Below are 18,913 nucleotides of genomic sequence, written 5' to 3' on the forward strand. Positions count from 1 at the left end.
TTGTTCTCCCTTCGGTTGCATTATATTAACACTGATTTCTCTTATTTGGGGTCTTTTATCTACTTATTTTTATCGTGGTCGCGAAAAATTAAATTAAAAAAAAAATCCAAGCCCACTGCATCACAAAAATTCCCCCTTTCTCCAAAGCGGAAATAAAAAAAATTTAATTCTCCTCGAAATGCTTCTCGCGGCAGTGCCCTGGGGAGGGTTGATGACAACCAGCTCCGCTGCATTGTCCACAGGCAGGACCGGGCCAGTGCTGCCTATGGTTCACCCGGGTACAAGCAGAGAGGGAGGTTCGGAAAGGCATAGCACCACTGTATTAAAAAAAATCACCGCCGTAAACAACCCGAAATAACCTCAAAAATCCACCGTTTCAGCAGAGATGGCTGCAATGCATAAGTCGAAATGTGGTGTGTATAGTCTTTTTTTTTTTTTTTTTCTTTCCCTTGGCTTTTTGTTTTTCTGCCTGTCTGTCGGGGAAGCATCCCCGTCCCGGTGCGCCCCGTCGGGGTCGGGACGGGAGGTGGGAGATGCGACTTCTCCCCCACTTCTTGGAGACCCCACTCCCCGCCGGGAACTCGATGCTGTCGGTCGGATAATGGGGCGGTGGGACTTTGTTTAACCCCGTTGCCCCCGGGGCCAGGGGTCAAGGGCTTCCTCTTCCCCCGGGACATGGTAGAGAGGCCGTCGGTCACAACAGGAGGACCGCGGCGGGGAGGGGGATGTGACGGCCGCAATGTTCCTCCCGCCCCGCCGCGGCCCTCACGTGCGATCGGCGCTGGACCCCGTAAACCTCCATGTCTCCCCGGCATCGAGAGGTTGAGGAAGGCTCCAGGTGGGTGTTTTGGGAGGAACAAGAGGCGGTCAAACATCAGCACGGGACAGAGGGGCATGCGAAGAAGTGGTCCCTGCCCTACAGCAACCCCGGCTCTGCCTTCCCCTCCCAGCTGGAGCAGGAGTGCCGGTTTTATCGGGGTTTCACCCCCTCCTTCCACAGGCAGAGATACCTCAGCTGCCCCCCCGGAGCCAAGAAACGGGAGAGAAACGGGCAATTTTTATAGGTGACGTACGGGCTTACGTGAGAATCCGTGCCCAGCACTGTTCTTTCAGTTTTTTTCTCCTGAAATAACCCTTCCGTGCAGCTCGCACCCCCCTATTCCAGCTCGCACCCCCTTTTCCAGGCTGGGGGGAAATCGGAAGAGGGAGAAGCGAAAGGGAAAAGAAAAGCATCCCCCAACATCCCGCTTTTTTCCTGCTTGGGCAGCGAGCCCCGTAGCTCCCAAAGTGAGCGGTGAAGAGGGCGACGGGAGACGGGCGGGAGCCGACTCCGAGGTGGAGGGGTCGAGGGTGGGATGAGAATAGGGGAGGATCGTCCTTTTCGGGATCAAGGGAGAACCAGCGAGGGAAGGAGGCTGGCGGCACCACAGGCATCCGAGGTAAGTCCCTCTCCCGCCCGCAGCGGTGGTACCTCAGCCCAAGCGCTGCTGCGGGGGATGCTTTGAGGGTTCAAAGGAGCCCGATCCCGGGGGATGCCCATCCCCGGGGCTGCTCCGTCCCAGCTAACGGGCCGAGCTCTGCGGGGCCCGGGCTGCTTTGGTGGCTGTGGTTTCTGTGGAGATTGGTGCCGGTTATCCCGACCAGGGGGCTGCAGGCAGCCCCTGCCCCGCGCCCTGCCCGCTCCCTCGGGGCTGGGCCGGGGTCCCCCCGGGTCGAGCAGCCCACGGAGCCCGCTCCCAGCCCCCGGGGCTCCTCCCGTGCGTGTCTCAATTCGCTCAGGCTTGACTTGGCAATAAGCTCTCTCAATAGGGTGACAATAGAGCCCCGGTGGGACCCGAACAAAGAATTTGAAAGTAGTTAAATTGCAGGACACGTCCATCGCCTGGGTGCTTGAATTAAAAAAAAAAAAAAAAAAAAAAAAAAAAAAAAAAAAAGAGAGAGAGAGAAAGAAAGAAAGAAAAAATCGGAGAAAAGAAAAAGGAGAGAGACTTTTCTTTGGGCTGGTGAGAAAATGCTCAGGGTAAAAGTTGGTTTGGCGTCTTCATTTCAGCGACAATGGAGCAGAGCTAATTCAATAGGAAACGCGGGGATTTTTTAATGAAAAGACCGCCGGGGTTACACCGAAGTTAAGCTCTTGTGAATTAATTATTAGGGCAAATAAACTGGGAGGGGGGGAGAGCTCGGGAGGGAGTGTTGCAATTTCTTAATATTCTCCTTTTCGTGTTTAACGACAATGCCATTAGGTTTTCGACTCTGAGTGAGCAAAAGGATTTCTTACACTCTCCGGGAAGAGGAGAAGACGCGCTTTTTCCCCCCTCTCTTTTTCCTTTTTTTCTTTTTTCTTTTTTTTTTTTTTTTTAATGGTGTTAATTGCTTTTAAAATAAAATACGACGGAATTTGGCAACGAGCTACAGTTTCTACTGGCGGTGGCGTTTGGGGTTGTATTTCCTTTCGTGGCAACTCGCAGATGCAAAAAGGAAAATAACGGGGGAATTTAAATACATGAATATAAAGGCGAGGCGGCATGTTCGGCTGTTGCAGATCTCTCGGGCTCGATCGGTTTATTTTTTCCTACATAGAAAACCTGTCTGGGGATCCCTGTGTATTCATCGGGGCGGCGAGAGACTCCCCAGAGCCGCTCCGGGGCATCGGTGGAGTGAATCGGAGATAAAAAATAGGAGCCAGGTTAAACGCAGGAAGGAAGAGGAGGAGAGGTCGGAAGCGAAGTAAAGGTGTGCCAGGAGGGATTGGGGTGGGGGGGTGGTGGTTGTGTTTTTGGGGGGAGGGCTTTTTTCGCCTTATAGCAGAGGCTGCAGGTGGTGCAGTGTGTGTGTGATTCTGTAAAGACGGTGAGGACGATAGAGGCGGAGGGGAGCGGACTGGGGACGCTCCGGTGGTACCTGCTTGCCCTCGCCCTGGTCCCAGCTCGCTGCGGCCGCTGCGCTGCGGCTGTCGGGGAGAACCGGGCTCCGGGGCTCGGCCTGTCCATCGGGGAGAACATTGGCACGGCATGGCACAGATGGGCCCGGAAAGACTCCAGGAAGGACCCCCTTTCCAGGACCAGGGCTGCGGCCCGGAGACAGCCCGTGCCCCGGCTCTGCCCGATGGCCACAGGCGGGCCGTGCCATGCCGTGCTGTGCTGTGCCGTGCCGTGCCGTGCCGGACACTCGCGGGTCAGTTCAGCATTTGGACAGCGGTGCGGGGCCGGGGAGGTGGCCGCGGGGCGCTGGGAGGTGCCCGGGGCAGCGGAGGGCAGGGGTGGCCGCAGCCCTTTCCCTGTCCGCCGTGACTGGGGGCTGTTCCTCAAGAGAAGGGGGCACCGCCGAGAGGGGGTCGGGCGGCGAGAGGGAGCCCAGCCCTGGCTCTCCCCCCGGAGAAGTGCACCCCGGAGCCGGGGCCAGAGTGGGGGGCGCCCGGCGGGGAGGCCAGGTAAGCCACAGCAGCCCCGCGGGAGTGGGCGGCAGAGGGGCTTACCGGGGGGAGGGAGGGGGTACACGGCCCCCCTCCCCCGGGCAGCCCCGTCCTCGGCGGGTAATTAAGGGGTGAGGCGGAGGGGCTGCGCTTTCTGCTCGGCGGAGCCTGCCAGCCACCAGCCCCCGCCGCCACCACCGCTTTCCTCCCGTCCTCCTCCTCTCCCCCTCCCTCCCCCCGCCTCCTCCCCTCCCCCTCTCCCTCCTCCTCCTCCTCTCCGCCATGGTTGGAGTGAATAGGCGGCTGCCGGGCTGACGTCAGTGCGGGCAGAGCCTGCCGGCGGCGGCAGCTCCCGGCCAGCGACCAGAGCCGGCACCGGCAGCAGCCGGGAAGACACACGGAGCGCGGGCAGAGCCGCCTCCGCCACCCCCGCCGGCCCGCGCCCGGGGCTGGGGGCTGCGGGGGACACCGCTCGGCCGGGAGCAGCCTTGCCCGCCCCTCCGCCCGCCCTGGGGAGGGGAATGGCCCCGCCGCCCGCTTCGCCCGGGGACCACCGTCCTGCCCTCCGCACGGCAGCAGAGTGAGTGTCGCGGCCGGGCATCGCCGCCTCGGCGGGGCGGCCCCGGGGAGGCGGGAGGGCGCCAGAGGAGACGTTTGCCCCGGGGGGGGACACACCGGCTGCCGGAGGGGGAGGAGGGAGGCAGGGAGAAAGGGAGGGGGTAGACGAAGTTGGGTCGGTCCCCACCGGAAAGTTGGGCGCCTTCAGGTGCCGGCACCACGCGGGACCGGGACCGCCCCGCGCCGCACCGTGGCCCCGGCTCACCCTTTGCGGGGGACGAGTGGGAGACACGGGGAACCTTTTGCTGCCGGGGACGCGTTTGCTCCGGCAGCCTCTCCCCGTCTGCCCGGGACATTGGAGCTCGACAGCAGGGCCCGGGGCGGGCTGAGTCCCGACGGGGCGGCGGGGAGCCCGGGCCGAGCACTGCCGGGGTGCTGCCGAGTTGCCCCCAAACCTCTCCGTTCGCCGGCCGGAGAAGCTGCATCGGATAAAACGCTTTGATGAGGCCGAGCCTCCCTGGGCATTCAGGTTTTAGGCCGTGGGAGAAAACTCGGGTTCCCGGGGAAGTTCTTCCTCCCGATGCAGCGGGTACTGCTGCTGGGCCTGTTTTTCGGGGGGAGGAGGGGGGCACAGGGGCGTCCCGCTCCCCTGCTCGGATTTACCGCCGAGGAGCAGCAGCGTGGCTACCGCTACTCGTGCACAGCTTCTGATGCTGGAGGATTTATTTCATTTTTCATTTGCTGTATCCCTTTTCTTTGCTTTTTTTAAAAAAAACCATACATTTTTATTTTATTTAATCTCTTTTTATTATTTTTTATTTTTCTTTCTTTTTTTTTGTTTTCTTTTTTTTTAATTTTTTTTTCCTCACATTAATTCTTCCCTTCTGCTCCCTACCTTCCCGTGAATAATTATTTCCTTGGGGTTTGTTGTTTGTTTTTTGTGTTTGTTTTGCTTTTTTTTTTTTTTCCCGTATCACCCTGGAAGTGAAACGCGTTTTAGGCCTCAGCCTTAAGAAAACCCGAATCATAGCAGTGCAGGTGGCCTGAGAGCCCGTACCTGGCCGGATCCCCTCGACGTGCCTCCACCCCCGGCCCCCGGCCGCGCAGCACCTCGCCCCGCCGAGTGAGGAGGGTCCGGGACAGTCCCCGCCTGGGCCCCGGCCCCGACGGCCGGAGAGAAAAGAGCAGCCGGGGGTGAGACGCCGCCGCTTTGCCTTTTCGGCGCCGGGGCTTGCTCAGAGGCGGCTTTTAATTGCTAAGCAAAGCGACGCGTTTCCCTCACGCCCGTCGGGAGCTGCCGCTTCTTTGCCAAGCCCCGATGGTGGGGAGAAAAGCAAAAAAAAAAAAAAAAAAGCACAACCCCAAAAAACAATTAGGAGAAGATGCAGCTCGAGGCGGCGAGGCGCGGGGGGTTACTCCAGGTTGGCTAAAAATAACTTCTCCTAATTAAAGAAAAGTGACGTCAGACGTGCAGGACGTAGAAGAGGGGAAGGCAGCGGACTCTTTACTGGGCGATCACGTTAAATAATTCAGGGGCGGCCCGGTGACCGGGCTCTTCCGAGGTGCGGCCGACGGGGCCGCCTGCCTTGCCCGGCGCGGGGTCACCGGAGGAGGGAGCGGGCGGCGGGACCCTCCTGCCCGCGGGTGGACGCGGAAGGCCCGCGGGGCCCCGGGGCCGGTGCAGCACCATGGCCAGAGCCACGCCGGCACCACCGCCCCTCGCCGTCCCGTCGGGCCGCGAGGGTTGTTTCCTCTCGTGAGTGCGTGCAGAGGAAGGACGGTCCCGCGGCCCCGGTGGGCGGCTCGGGTGAGGCAGGACGCGGGCTGGCTCCGGTCGATGCCCGCTGCAGCCACCGGAGCTCCGGAGCACGGGCAGCCCTCGCTGATTCCTCCCCAAGATGCTCGCTAGTGCTTTGCCCTGTGCCAAGGAGCCATTTTGTAGGCATCCTGCTAAAACTGTACCAAAAAAGAGCCCCAACCTCTCCTTCCCCCTCCGCAAAAAAACTCCTAAGCCCAACAAAATAGCAAAAAAACCCACGAAAAAAACCCCAACAAAACCAAACAAAACCCCCCAAACAAACAAAAAAAACCCAAACCCAAAACTCAAAGCCTAAAATGAACCAAAATACTCCAAGTGCCAGGTATTTATCTCCTAGGTGCTGGGGCTCTGCCTGCACGGAGAGGGTCAAGGCGAGATCTCCGAGCAGATCAAGGCATTGCCGGAAAGGATAAGGGAAAAAATATTATCCTATATATTTCTCCCAAGAAAATCACCTCCTTTGACCGGCAGAGAGAGGGGATCCCGCCTCCAGCCCCGAGCAGCCCGGCGAGGTGCGGTGGTTCACCCGCAGCATCCTCGCCTGAGCGAGACGGCGTCCCGGGGATTCGGCGCGGCGGGCGGGAGACCTTGCACGGCTGTAGCCGGGCAGAGCTGCGCCTTAGCAGGGCTAGCCCTGCCCGCCCGGACCCCCTCGCCGCTGCCGCAGGGGCGGCGGGGCTGGATCGGGGCCTCATCGCAGCCAGAACGGCCCCGGCAGCGGGAGAAGCTGCCGGTGGCGCCCCAAGCTGCTCCCCGCCACCGGGGCCCCGCGGTGAGTACGGGGGCCTCCTCCATGGGGGGAAACCGAGGCCGGCCCCTGGGCCAGGCGAGCCCCCGTGCCCGCTCGTACCGTCCCTGCGCCCCCGGGCAGCGCTCGGAGGCGGTGGGGTGGATGAGCGCCTTCCCCCGCCCCAGCCGCGAGCACACCGACAGCGACCACCCTAACAGCGAAACCGATAAATTAAGAGAGAATCCAAGGCCCGAAAATTAAGGAGATCCGATTCGTGGCAATTTTTCCCCCCCCTGTCTCCGGGGCAGATTAAAATAAACCGCGGCCAAACCCCCTCCCGAGCGCCTCCGGGCCGCGGGGAAGGCAGTGAAGGGTTGGGAACGGAGAAAATATTTCTCCCCACCTTCCCCAGCCCCGTGGGGGCGGCCGGAGCACCCTCGAGCCCGTTTCTCGTTAGGCAGGAGGCAGGAGGGAACCTGCAGTTCCCGGGAGCCGGGCAGGGGCGGCCGGGCTCGCCTGGGCGCCGGGAGCAACGCCGGCTCTCAAAGGGCTGGCAGCCCTCGTCCTTTAGCTTTTAGCCTGATTGAGATCGTAGATTTTATTTATTTAATTTTAATTTTTTTTTTTTTAAGGGGATGGCGGGGAGGGGGAGGGCGAAGAGAGGCAGAAATAAATAACCTGAGCAGAGCTCGCCGGGAGCCGGAGCCGGCGGGACCGGCAGGCAGCGCTCTGCCGCGGCTGCTCCCGCCGCGATCGCTTCGTTTCGCGGATCCCTCGTTTTGTAGCAGGTCACATTTTACTCTCGTCTGGGATTTAAAGGAAGGCGATGTTCAGAAGCAGCGATGATTACAATTTTAATTTTTTTTTTTTTTTAATGAGGAGCAGGTCAGTTAAGCACCCCAGATAATTATATTTACCTCCTGGCATTTTAGTCTGATTATTGATGCTGTTATTATTTGTACGTGCCAAATTCACCGCTACACGCGTATCGCGTCATGAATCTGTGCGGGAAATAGCAGATCGTGGAGGGGAAATAATTAAAACGGAGGGGAAACGGGGAGCAGAGAGGATCGGTGGGGGATCGCGGGTGCGTCCCCAGCCCCCGGGACACGTCTCGGGACGGGCGGGCCCCGCGTTTGACTGTGCGAAAAGGGGCCCTTCGGGCTGCCCCCAGGTGCGGAGACCGGACGGGGAGGGCATTGTTTGGGGAGGAGAAGGTGTGAGGGAGGTGCGCTGAATGTGAGGGCGGGGGGGGGGGGGGGTGGGGGAGCATGGCGGGGAGAGGGAAAAATGGGAAAAGGGAGAAGTAAAGGGGTCGGGAATAGGAAAAGAAAATGGATGGAAAGGGAAAAGGTGGGGAGAAAGGACAGGCCAGGGAAATAGAGAGAGCAAATGGGAGAGGGGAAGGGGAGAAGGAAAAGAGAGAGAGAGGAAAGGGAGAGGGAGACCTGAAAGGGAGAGAGAGGAAAGAGAGAGAGGGGAGTGCCTAGGACAGGGAGAGGGAAGTTAGTTGCGGGTGCAGGGCCATGCAGGGGTGGGTGCTGCCCGCCTCTTCCACTCCGCTGCCGGCCCTGCGGAGCTCCTGCGGGGGCACGTAGGGGAGGGAGGAGGCGGGGGGTGCAGAGCGACCCTCGGCGCAGCCCCCCGGCAGAGGCCGGGCAGGAGGAGGGCGGCCGGTCCCGCCCGGTGCCGTGTCGTGCCGAGCGGTGCCGAGCCCGCCCCGTCCCGTCCCGTCCAGTCCCGTCCCGTCCCGTCCCGTCCCGTCCCATCCCATCCCATCCCATCCCATCCCACCCCGAGCCGCTGGAAAGCCCATCCCGTCCTGGAAAGCGCGGGAAAGGGGGCGCTGATTTAAATGAGGGCCCGGGGATTGGCTGGGCGCGGCGTGACGTCACTTCCCAAAGGGGGCGATTACCATGCGAGGGGAGTAGAAGTTGGGCAGCGGGGCGGGAGCGCGAGTGGCGCTCGCCGGGCCGGCGGGATGGGCACCGACGGGCTCGGATCGGCCCCCGCGACCCTGCCCTGCCCTGCCCTGCCTTGCTTTACCTTACCCTACTCTGCCTGACCCGGCTCGGCTCGGCTCCGCTCAGCGCAGCCCGACCTGTCTCGGTACGGCGCGGTTCGGCTCTGAGCCCCCGTGGCTCTGCCCCGCTTCTCGTTCTCTCCGCTTCGTATTTATCTTTCTCTCTCTCTCTTTTTCTCTCTCTTTTTTTTTTTTTTTTTTTTTTTTTTTTAAATGTGTGTGTGGTTCCCGGTGGCAGCTCCCGGCCGCCCTGCCCCGGCCGTGCCCGCATCCTGGAGCGGACGGACGGACGGACTGACGGACAGATGGCCGGCATCCCCGACGGAGGGATGTTTCTGTCTTTGGTTATCTAGCTGTATGAGTGTTGTGGAGCCATCATAAAGCTAGATAACCGAAAGTAGAAATGACTTCCAGACCTGCTCGCCCGGGGGAAGCGGCCGCACCAGGACCGGCGGTGCAGAGACGGCCCGACTCGCCACCCTGGGGCTCCAGGTAAGGGCTGCGGCTCCGCGACCTCCCCGTCGGGCCGCTCCGGGCAGCCCGGGGCTCCGCGGCAGCAGGCGGGAGGGACGGGGGCAGGGGGGCGAGCCCTGCGCCAATTTTTCCATTGCCCGAGAAACCTGGGGTTTAACTGTCGGTTAAGCGCACCTCGAAATTCACTCCTCGGCTGCGGGGTGTCGCGGCTCTGGGAGGATGGAGAGAGAGCGAGCGCCCTTCTCAAAAAAATCCTCCCCCCATCCCAGCCTACAGGTCAGACCTCGAAAACCCGCAGCTTTTGGGTATTTACCCTTCTCTCTCTCTCCTTCTCTTTTTTTTTCGGCTTTGGATTTGATCCTGGCCTCCCTTTGGAAGGTCAAGTTGGTGATAATGTGACCACTTTTCTTGCGCTGTGGCTGTTGCTTTTGTCCGTAGCTGCAGGGATATGCCCAGGGAAGGGGTCCCGCTGCTGGGTGCACTCCTCCGGCGTGCAGCCGCCCGGCCCAGGGGCTTCTTTGGAAGCCCAGCGCTTGGCAAGGGACAAAGCCTCCCTCACCTCCGCTGAGAGCCCCAGAAGTTGAAACATAATGTGTATTACAATGTCTGGCAAATAATAATAAAAAAAAGGGGGGGGAGGGAAAAAGAAAAGAAAAGAAAAGCAATTGGCACATCTGCATTCCGTTCCCATGGCGACAGAAAGCACCGCGCTCTCTGCCGAGCCTCCCCGGCACGTTTTCCCAGCTGGCGTGGGGCGAGCGCCCCTGGCCGGGGCCGGGGTCCCCCGGGGCCCCCCGGCACCCTGGGGCAGGCCGGGGGGCATCACCACCAGCCCCTGGCCCGGCGCTGGCAGTTCGCATCCCGCAGGGATGATCCCCGCGCTGCCGCCAACCCACGCGGGCCGTGACAGCTCCGGGAAGGCTGCAGAGAAAAATCTTCCCGTGGCTGCGGTTACCAGTGGGCTGTTTGCTGGCTCTCTGCCCCCCAGGAGATGCTGCGGGAGACTGGGGAGGGCTTGGGAAGGTGCTACCGCGCTCCCGCTGCTCGGCGAGGTGGAGCGCGGGTACCCTGCCCCATCCTTTTCTCCGCGGTGGGCATCCCTTGCCGAGGGAGAGGGTAGCACAGCAGGGCCGAGCCACCCGTGCCCACCGGCGTGCAGGGACGGCGAGAGGTGGGAGCCCCCCCGCACCTCGGAGGCCGGTTTTCCACCTTCACTTGCACTGGGTAATGGCGTCAGATGCCACGTAGGCCCGCAAAGCTAAATATGCCTGTGCACCCTTCCAGGGCCAGCAAAGCACCGCCATAACCACAGTAAGGAAAAAGGATCTCAGCCTGAATTTGGCTATACCGGGAGAAAGAAAAGTTCTGAGGAGCTGTTATTATATATTCTAATGAGAAGTCATTGGAGAAATTAAAAAGGGCAGAGAAAGACGAAGACGCCAGCACTAATTCCGCAGGAAGCCTCCCAGGGAAAAGGCTGTGTGAGTGTGAACGCTGAAAAGCATGAAGGCCTGGAATTAGACTATCATTTAGAAAGCGTTACTAATCCGAAGTTACAGCAGTAATTCCATGATTTGCTGGGTCCCACACGCAGCGCCAGAATTAAAGATACGGATTTTCTAGAAATGTAACTCAACTGTGGCACCGAGTCTCGGGAAGATCCGAATGAATCATTCATTCCAAAGGCAGCAAAAGACGTGTCATTAAGAACCATCCTCCTTCTCTCCAGCCCATCTGGAATATGTATACTCGATGCAATCCCAGAAATTGTGGAAGAGATTGGAGGTGGGGAGGAGGGAATGTAGTCCTTTCCCTCCTTTATTATGTTGGTTATTTTTAAGAAATAATTTTCCAATTATTTTCACAATATTGTGAGTGGCGCTCAATTCTTCTCCTATTTATTTTTTTCCCCCTTTCCTACGCCAGCATCGAGTCAGGTGCAAGCGGTTTCAGTGGAGATGCTTTAAAACTAGACTGAACAAAGCAGGAGGGAACTGAGCAAGGTGGTTGATGAATGCATTTATTCCGGAGTAATGATTTGATGGGGGATGGAGGAAAGAAACATTCAAATTCCTAATGAATATAATTCAGGAGGAATCATTCAACCAGCGTGTTAGAGAAAATCTGTTTGGTGGGAGTGTTTCTGCACTGGCAGAACCCAGGAGGTATTTCTGTCCTTGGCTTTTGTAATTGCAAAAGGTGAAAATATAAAAAGAAGATCTGAGGAAAAAAAAATATACACACATATAATAAATGTCTTTGTGTGTGTGTATATAAATACATATATATATATATATAATTTCATGAAATAAAGTGCAAGTGTGGAAATCTGTGTCTACATGAGAACTCTTACAAAGGATCAATGCAAGCTTTTTCACCTTGCTCTTTAATCAGGTGGTCAGAAACCGCCCTTGACTTCTATTATTTTTTTTTTTCTCCCCAAAATTGCCTGTTCTGAGCTGATTTTTCAGATATTTTTTCAGGCTGTGGACTTGGTTCACTAAGCCCAGAGCAGTGTCCCCAAAGGGGATTGAGACAGGGACCGAGCGATTTGGCCTTTAGTGTCCAGGAGAGGGAAATTGCAGTTGAATTTTTTCTGGTGCTTAAATTCTTCGCTTTTGCCCCCATTGTTGACATGAACCTGCGGGTGTTTGGAGGAGGTGTGGAGGTGGCACCCCCTCAATTAATGAAGGAGGTGGCAGTGAGTGATGGGGGACAGTGGCATGAGAATCCCCAGCTCATGGGGAGGGTGGAGGGCTAGGAGGCGGATAAAACCCCCCAGCAAATCCCTACTTGTGACATACCCACTGCATTTAAAGAGTCCCTGGCAGCCCACTGACAGGTCTCTGCTTTCTGTCTTTTTTTTTTTTTTTTTTTTTTAAGTGCTATGGTGGAAGAAAGGTCCATAAGGGTCGTCCATCCTTGGGCCAGGGATGGATTGTGGCTACACACGGGTCCCTTTGTGGCTTAGCCTTTTGCCCTATATGTGTAGCTGTTGGCTTTGGATGGGTCTTTTCCCCTGTGTAGCCAAAACCCCAAAGGGAAGGTGTCTCTTTGGGCTGTGCTGAGAGGAGAGCCCACAATGTCCTAGCATTCCCGGCTCTTTCTCTTCTCAGTGGGACTCTCCTGGTGGAGCAATGGGATGCAGCACAGGCCATACGTGGGTGAGGTTCCTGGAGCTGGGCCGTGATGTCTTTGTTCTTCAGGCAGAGGTGGGGATGGGCAGAGGGAGACAGAAACAGAAGAATCAGTGTGTGCCATTGGGGGATAAATGGAAAATATAATTTGTGGGTTTCACCTTGGGAAATGATGCTCTGTGGCATTGAGTACTCCAACTCATGATTTCCGATCTTTTCCTAAGACTCGGCCACCATGCAGCACGTTTGGTTCAAGGGATGAGGTGAAGGGGGTTTGTACCAGATACCTGGGTAAGCCAAACTCGCCTGGGCTCAGGGGCAGATGGAAAATGGGATGTTACATCCCTGCCTTTCGAAGAAGCTGCCTTGGAAGCCAGGCCATGCAAACCCTCCCGCTTGGTTATGGATGAAATCCCATCAATGGGCATTTTTGTGGAATTGCCTGGCAATGGTGTGTTCGATGCTTGGGGCTGGGCTCAACCATTTCTTTTGTCTCTCTTGGCTCCCACCCCCTCCCTGCACCCTTGACGCAGGCGGACGGTGCCTCCCTTTACCTGCTGCTCTGCCCTGGCTTTGTCCGTTCCACCTGAGGAAGGGCAGAGCCCAGGGCCTTGGAGGGCACATCCAACCTGTGGCTGTGGATGGGTGCTGCTCATGCACCAAGGAGGGATTGTGGCTGCATGCTGGAAACACACTTTCTCATTTCTGCGTGGAGGGAAGGTGCTAATTTGGCATCTGTGCAGGTGCAAGCACTGAGGGCTGGTGCCTGGCACGTGGCAGTGCACGTGTGCCGTTCGTGGGGTGAGTACCCCATGTCACCCTTGTCACCGATGCTCCCACATCATGGACCCTCAGTTTTCTCTGGGTGTCTCTGGGGGCCACCAGCATAAGATGGACCCGTGGCTGCCCACCTGGCTTCCCCGCCACATGGTACTGGGCGTCGCCCTGGCTAGGTCAAGGATTTCCGTGCCTACAAGCCTAGTCACCTCAGGAAGGTGTTTGCCAAGAGCCAAGCTGGAAAAACATTATCTCGAGCTTTTCACCATCCCTCTGTCCCTCTGGGTGCACGTGTTTGGAACCAGAGCTTGCACATGAAGCTGGGCCATCACGCTGCCCACAGCCATGCTCCCGGGATCTGCAAAGAGTCAGGACAAGGCTCTGGCTTTCCTGTTTTCTGATATTTATTCAGGGGCTCAGGTTTGGTTAGGAGCGTTTGCCTCGAAAGCTGAGGAGTGGAGGTAAAAAAAAGAAAATGGGGGAGCAAAAGAACACAATCTCTGGCAGTTAGCTGTCTCTTGGAAACTCAGTTTGCTGTTCCTATAGAGGCTTTCTCTTTTCCTTCACCCTGGTCTGGCCTTAAGTACCACTTTAAGCGGGCTTTGCTCATTCACATCCAGGCTCCTTAGAGCAATTGAGCCCGCGGGGGTTTGAAAAGAAGGGACAGTCCTTCAATGGCAGGACCTTGGGCCAGGCTAATTGGTTTTGGTTCAAGGGGATACTGGATTTGTGAAAAGCCCAAAGACATCTTTCCCACGCCAAATCCCAGCTCTTCAGAGGGGGAAGTGAGGGGTGCTGGGTGGAGAAGGGAGCTGAAAGAAATGTGGTTTAGTTGAGGAACACTGTGTAAGGATCCGGACGCCCACCAGGCTCGGCAGGGATGGGTGCAGCGGGGGGCAGTGCCCAGGGGAGCACGGCAGCAGGGGGACTGTGTCCCTCCTCCTCAGAGCAGGTGGGCGGTGGTGACTGGCTCCCAGTGGCACTCTGGCAGTGGTGGCCTGGTTTCATTAAAACCAGGCTTTTTCAGTGGATGCCAGACTCCTGTGGAGATGGCAGGAATGAAGGAAGGATGGGACCTGGGTCCAGAAACCAAGTTGCTTCTGTGTACTCACCTGTGCAGCCATGGGGGGAATTTGTTGAGGTCTCTTGTATCTCATTTTGATTTAGGAATTTATTTATTTTTAAACATTGACTCTCTCTGGCACCATTCCAGCAGTCCCACGACCTTTACTCTCCTCGATCCATAAAAATCACTTAATTATTAGGCTGAAAATCAAGGCTTGGAAACAAAGCCAGCTTATGGGACCATCAGTTCTTGATATATTTCCTGAGAGGACATATTTCTGGGCACCTTCAGAGCAGAGCATGCAGCTTGTTGGATATGAGATATCAAGGCATTATTTATTGAGGAAGTCTTCACACTCCCTCATCTGTTATAATTAACTGATGACATTTTTTCTTAGGTTCAAAATATGGCGAAAAAGTGTAATTAGCACGAAGCTGAGGCACTGCATTAAAATGTCTCCTATAGTTAATGTAGAGTAGTCGTGCTATTTATTATAGGAGGAGCTGGCTCTGACCCCTGTGTTGCCTAACACTTTTTATTGTAAAGATTCTTGAACTTTTTTTTTCTTTTTGAGCACCTCTGACACTCCCATTGTTTGCTGCAGGCCCTTGAAATTCGTCCGGGGGAAGCGCTTTGGCTGGAGAAATGCCTATTCTTTATCCCTTAAATTCCTTTCAGGTTTAGCTGAATTATGAATCGGTCAGAATTGCGATTTCACTTTGGTTGCCTCTTGAGGTGGAGTGGGGGGGGAAATTAAAATTTATTGTTTCCCTGGAATAATAATAACAGATCAGGAGCAGGGTGAAGCCATGGACTCCCACCACTTTATTGAAGAGCTCTGGACCAGCCAGGGAAGGTGGGAGGATGTTTACAGCCAACTCCATCACCCCCTTCCACCTTTAACTCATATTCTTCTAGCATGGCCCCACCTCCTGGGAGCAAACTCCTCTGGGTCCTGGAACCAGGAGGAAAAAGTGTAGGGGGTGTTGGCCTGGGCACTGCCAGCCTCAGCGGTCCCCTTCCCTGCCGGCCCCGGGAGAGCAGCCTTCTGCCGCTGCCAGATAACATTAGTCCTGTATTTCATAGTGGCAGAAATCTGTGCCGAGGCTCGGGGCTTGAAATCGTTCTGCCCGCACAGGATGAAGCAGGGATGGGTGCGGGGTGGAGGAAGGGGAATTTGTTACACTTGCCTACAATTGTTTTTCTTTTTGCTTATATAAACAATCTATTATTTATTAGCTATAAATAATGCATTTTTCTGTATGTTTAGAATGCACGTGATTTCTGTATATTAAAAATGTACATGGTTGAAGGCACCAAAGCAGGCGCTGGCAAGTCAGGGGGTACCTGATTTCATTTTGACCATGAGATGTTAATTCAGCCTCTCCCTGCCCGTGCCCTTACGAGGCTGACAACACGGTCACAGCCTATTTTTAGCTCCCTCCCTCTTTTCCTGTCCAGAGTGGCTGCACAGCGAGGTGGAATTAAGGTTGCATGGGCAGCCATAAATTGGACACTTCCTAACTTCGAAGTGCTTGACCACGCAATCTAAGCAAGGGCTCTTCAGGGCAGTATTTCTGCGTTGGCCAGGCACGTCAAATACAGGGGTAGAGAAGCCTTAGAGCAGAAAAGACCTATCAGACTATTGAAAGTGCTTGTTTGAATAGATGAGGGAGTCAACAGAACCTACACTTGATCTGAGCTAAATGGCCAAGAAGATGTCTCCAAGCTGAGAGGGGGAAGCCTTTGTTCCTTCAGTCCCAGCCTTGATGTTTTCTTTGCCTTTGGTTTTGCCTCGTTCCCTCCTAGGGAGGTTTGGGCTCCTGCTCTGGAGGAACCTTTGGCTTGCATAGCGAATTCGTGTGCTTGTGAAAGCCAGGGTGTCCCTAGGAATGTGCACCTCCATACTCGCTCCCGTCACCGCACCAGCAGATGTGTGCTACCAGCTCACAGATACTTGCTGATTGGCGTCCTTGCCTTGCCTTGCCCTGCACACTCCCTTTCCCATTTTGCTATCAGGAGCTGTTCCACATGTTGGAGGGAAAGGAGAGGCCTTTGTGTCTTACATAGGAGGGATAATCTCATTTTTAACTGCTGGAAGAATTACTCCAAAGGTGATTATATGCAATGCACATTTATCTTTGCTTGAAATAGCACTTTTTTTGTTGTTTTTTTTTCTTTGTTTACTGGTGGGTATCTCCATTCTGACTCTCAATAAGATGCTGGCTGTCTGTTTTATAGTGGAGTGGGCACCTCAAGCAAATCCATTTGGGAAGTAATCAGCCTTTTGTTTTACTTTCCTGGGTGTAATGCAGTCACAGCCCTTTGCACATACTTGTGCTGATACCAGAGCATTCTCCCCTGGCCAGCAATGTATTTGCCCTGGGTTATAATTACTTGACCTGGCAGTGTTACCTTGTGGATTCCTGGAACCTGATACCTGCCTGGGGCTGTTTCTGGATCAGCACGGGTATCTAAGTGTCCTACATTTGGGTTTCCATCATTTGGGTTTGGCTTGTGTTCCCTGAGCATCTCTTTCGTAACTTTCCCCATTTCTCCTGCCTCTCAGTTCAGCAAAGGGCCTGTCTATCTGGATGCAGGCAATAAACATCTGTTCTCACCCTCACTTCTGTTAATGAGATAGAGACAGGTAAGCATCACACATACCAACTTCCCTGCTCTCAGCAACATCAAGGAAATGGTGACAAGCTATTAATGGAAAGTGATGGTCTGGGTGCTAATTAGTGCTTCCTTTTCAACTTTTACCTACATGTCTGCCGAGATGCCCATCCCAGTCTCTCCTCTCTCCTTGCATCCCTTTGTTTCCAGCACGTTCCATGTTCACTGTGCACATCCCATGTCAAAGAGGCTTCTCTCTTTATTTTTTCTCTACCAATCACTTTCTGCATCTCTTTCATTCCCTCATTTTTCTGTGCACCTTCATTCTCCTGCAGTTGTTCCAGGCAAAGAATAAGCACCATATTATAGTAGGATTTGAAATCTTGGGGATGGGACATGTGAAGTTGGTCAGGAGTTTCTCATCTTCATCAGTAGGTAGTAATATTTGCTTGTGGCACCAGTGCACGGGGTCAAATTACCCTGGGGACATGAGGTCAGAGATCTGTCCCCTCTTCCCACAGGTAATGCTGTAGTGAGGCTCCCAGCAGCTCACAGGTCTTGATCATGGAGTAATTAGTATTTAAAGCAGATCCTCTGGTAATGCCCAGAGACTAAGTAGGACAGGCTTCCATGGTGTGAGCCTGCAGGAGATGACAGGTCCTGCCCCAGAGAGCTTGTGGTCTAAACTCTAAATGATTTTGCTGTCCACCAGACCCTGTTAATGGCTGTTTTTTGAGATCCAGCCCAATTTATGCTGCTGCAGCAATGTGATTCCTGGTCTCAGCTTGGTGCCCAGTCTCTCCTGTTTCTCTTTCTTCTGGTCCCTGGGCTCTGCCCTTTCCCCAGGGACCCTAATCATCCCCTCCTCACCTCTTTTGCACGGGCTGTGGGTTTCTTGCTGCCAGGCTTGTGTCCCAAGGAGCTGCCTAATCTGCCCCTGTCATTCCCAGTCACAGGCTCTGCACACACCATAGCTTTATGGGGAATGCTTGCAGGGCAGTGGGAAGAGGCAGCCATGGTTTGCACATCAGCTAATTAATTTTCATGACTGAACGGTGCTGCCTGGTCTCTTGTTTATACTCCTCGCCGCTCCCCTTCTCCCCCTCCTCGCTGACACACACACAAGACGACACATCTCGTAGGAACGTCAGCATCCTTCCACAGCCTTGAGACGCGGGCGGTTATTCTGTTGGCTTGTCAAACGCGGGTTTCCCTGCTTCATGGTACACAGGGGCCCCCTGTTTCACATTTGCTGATTCTTATTAGACCCAGCGCGCCAGGGCCTTGTCTCTCCCCGCAAAGCAACGTGCCGCATCCCATCCATAAATCCAACCCTGGAACAAAGCCTCTTCTACCCTGCCCCATATTTCTACCCAGCCTGCCCGCTTTCCCCTCTCTCTCTCTCTCTCCCCCTCTCCCGTGCTGAAGGTTTCCTAGTGCCAGGGAGATATGATAATTCTTGTGAAGAGAGCATGAAATGCCTCTGCTCTTTGTGTCTGTTTAATTCAATGAGAATCCCAGCCCCAGATGTCATGAATGGTGGGCTTTGTGCTGGCCCTTCCTAAGCCCTAACCGCCAGCCCAGCTCTCTGTCTTTCTTGTTTCCCACCACTGGATACTGATTAACAAACTAAATTATTTTTCCTCCCTAATGATGTTTTCCCACTTTGCCCACCAGGCTGGAAGAAGCCACGGGGAGGAAAGAGTTTGTGCAAAGGATGAGATAGCCAGGGAGAAAATTAAAGAGACAGTGTTGCTCTCTGGGCTCTGGCAACGCAGGTCCGCTCGGCTTTATTTCCTTATTAGAGAATGGGGTCGTGTCTGGCTGTATTTTACGTGGCTGGGTGTATTTCAGCCGAGGGATGGGCTAGAAAGCATCTGCACAAGGTACGCTCTGGAGCATGCCAAGGTCCGTAACTCACTTGCAATTGTGTGTGCGAGTTTGCACGGTCCCAAATTTAAGGTCTCTTTTCCAGCCGTGAGTGACATGCGGTAATTACTTGACATCCGTCCATGCATATGGGAACCTCTTTCTAATTGAGACAAATTCTCTTTTCCTTAATCAGACATGACTGAGAGTTCGTGGAGTGGGATGCCTTGGGAAGGGCTGGGACGTCTCCACCTGAGCAAGGAGAGGTGAGTCCCTGGAAGTCTTGCTGAAGGATCAAGTCCAACTCGTGCATGGGAGACCAGCTCTTTTACCTGATCCCTCCCTCCCTCCCACAGCCAAATTCCCAGCCAGGTTTTGAAACAGGGCCAGTTGTTAGCTGCTGCTAGAGAGGACCAGCAGCAATAATCC

At 55.3% G+C, this 18,913-nt stretch overlaps 1 long non-coding RNA gene across 4 annotated transcripts in view; it reads left to right on the forward strand.

Annotated features, from left to right (window-relative positions):
* Positions 1 to 312: 312 nt before the first annotated feature.
* The window catches only part of LOC116792722, a 43,913-nt gene continuing 25,312 nt past the window's right edge, over positions 313 to 18,913 (forward strand). Inside the window, exons 1-4 of one of the 4 annotated variants that reach the window (XR_004359248.1) lie at positions 313 to 838; positions 951 to 2,733; positions 8,781 to 9,034; positions 10,301 to 18,750. This is a non-coding gene — a long non-coding RNA (uncharacterized LOC116792722). Of the gene's footprint in view, positions 2,734 to 8,780; positions 9,035 to 10,300; positions 18,751 to 18,913 lie in introns of all 4 variants that reach the window. The other 3 variants (XR_004359247.1, XR_004359249.1, XR_004359246.1) reach the window with 3 other exon arrangements.

The sequence above is a fragment of the Chiroxiphia lanceolata genome, chromosome 12 (genome assembly GCF_009829145.1).
Source record: "Chiroxiphia lanceolata isolate bChiLan1 chromosome 12, bChiLan1.pri, whole genome shotgun sequence".
Taxonomy (NCBI): domain Eukaryota; kingdom Metazoa; phylum Chordata; class Aves; order Passeriformes; family Pipridae; genus Chiroxiphia; species Chiroxiphia lanceolata.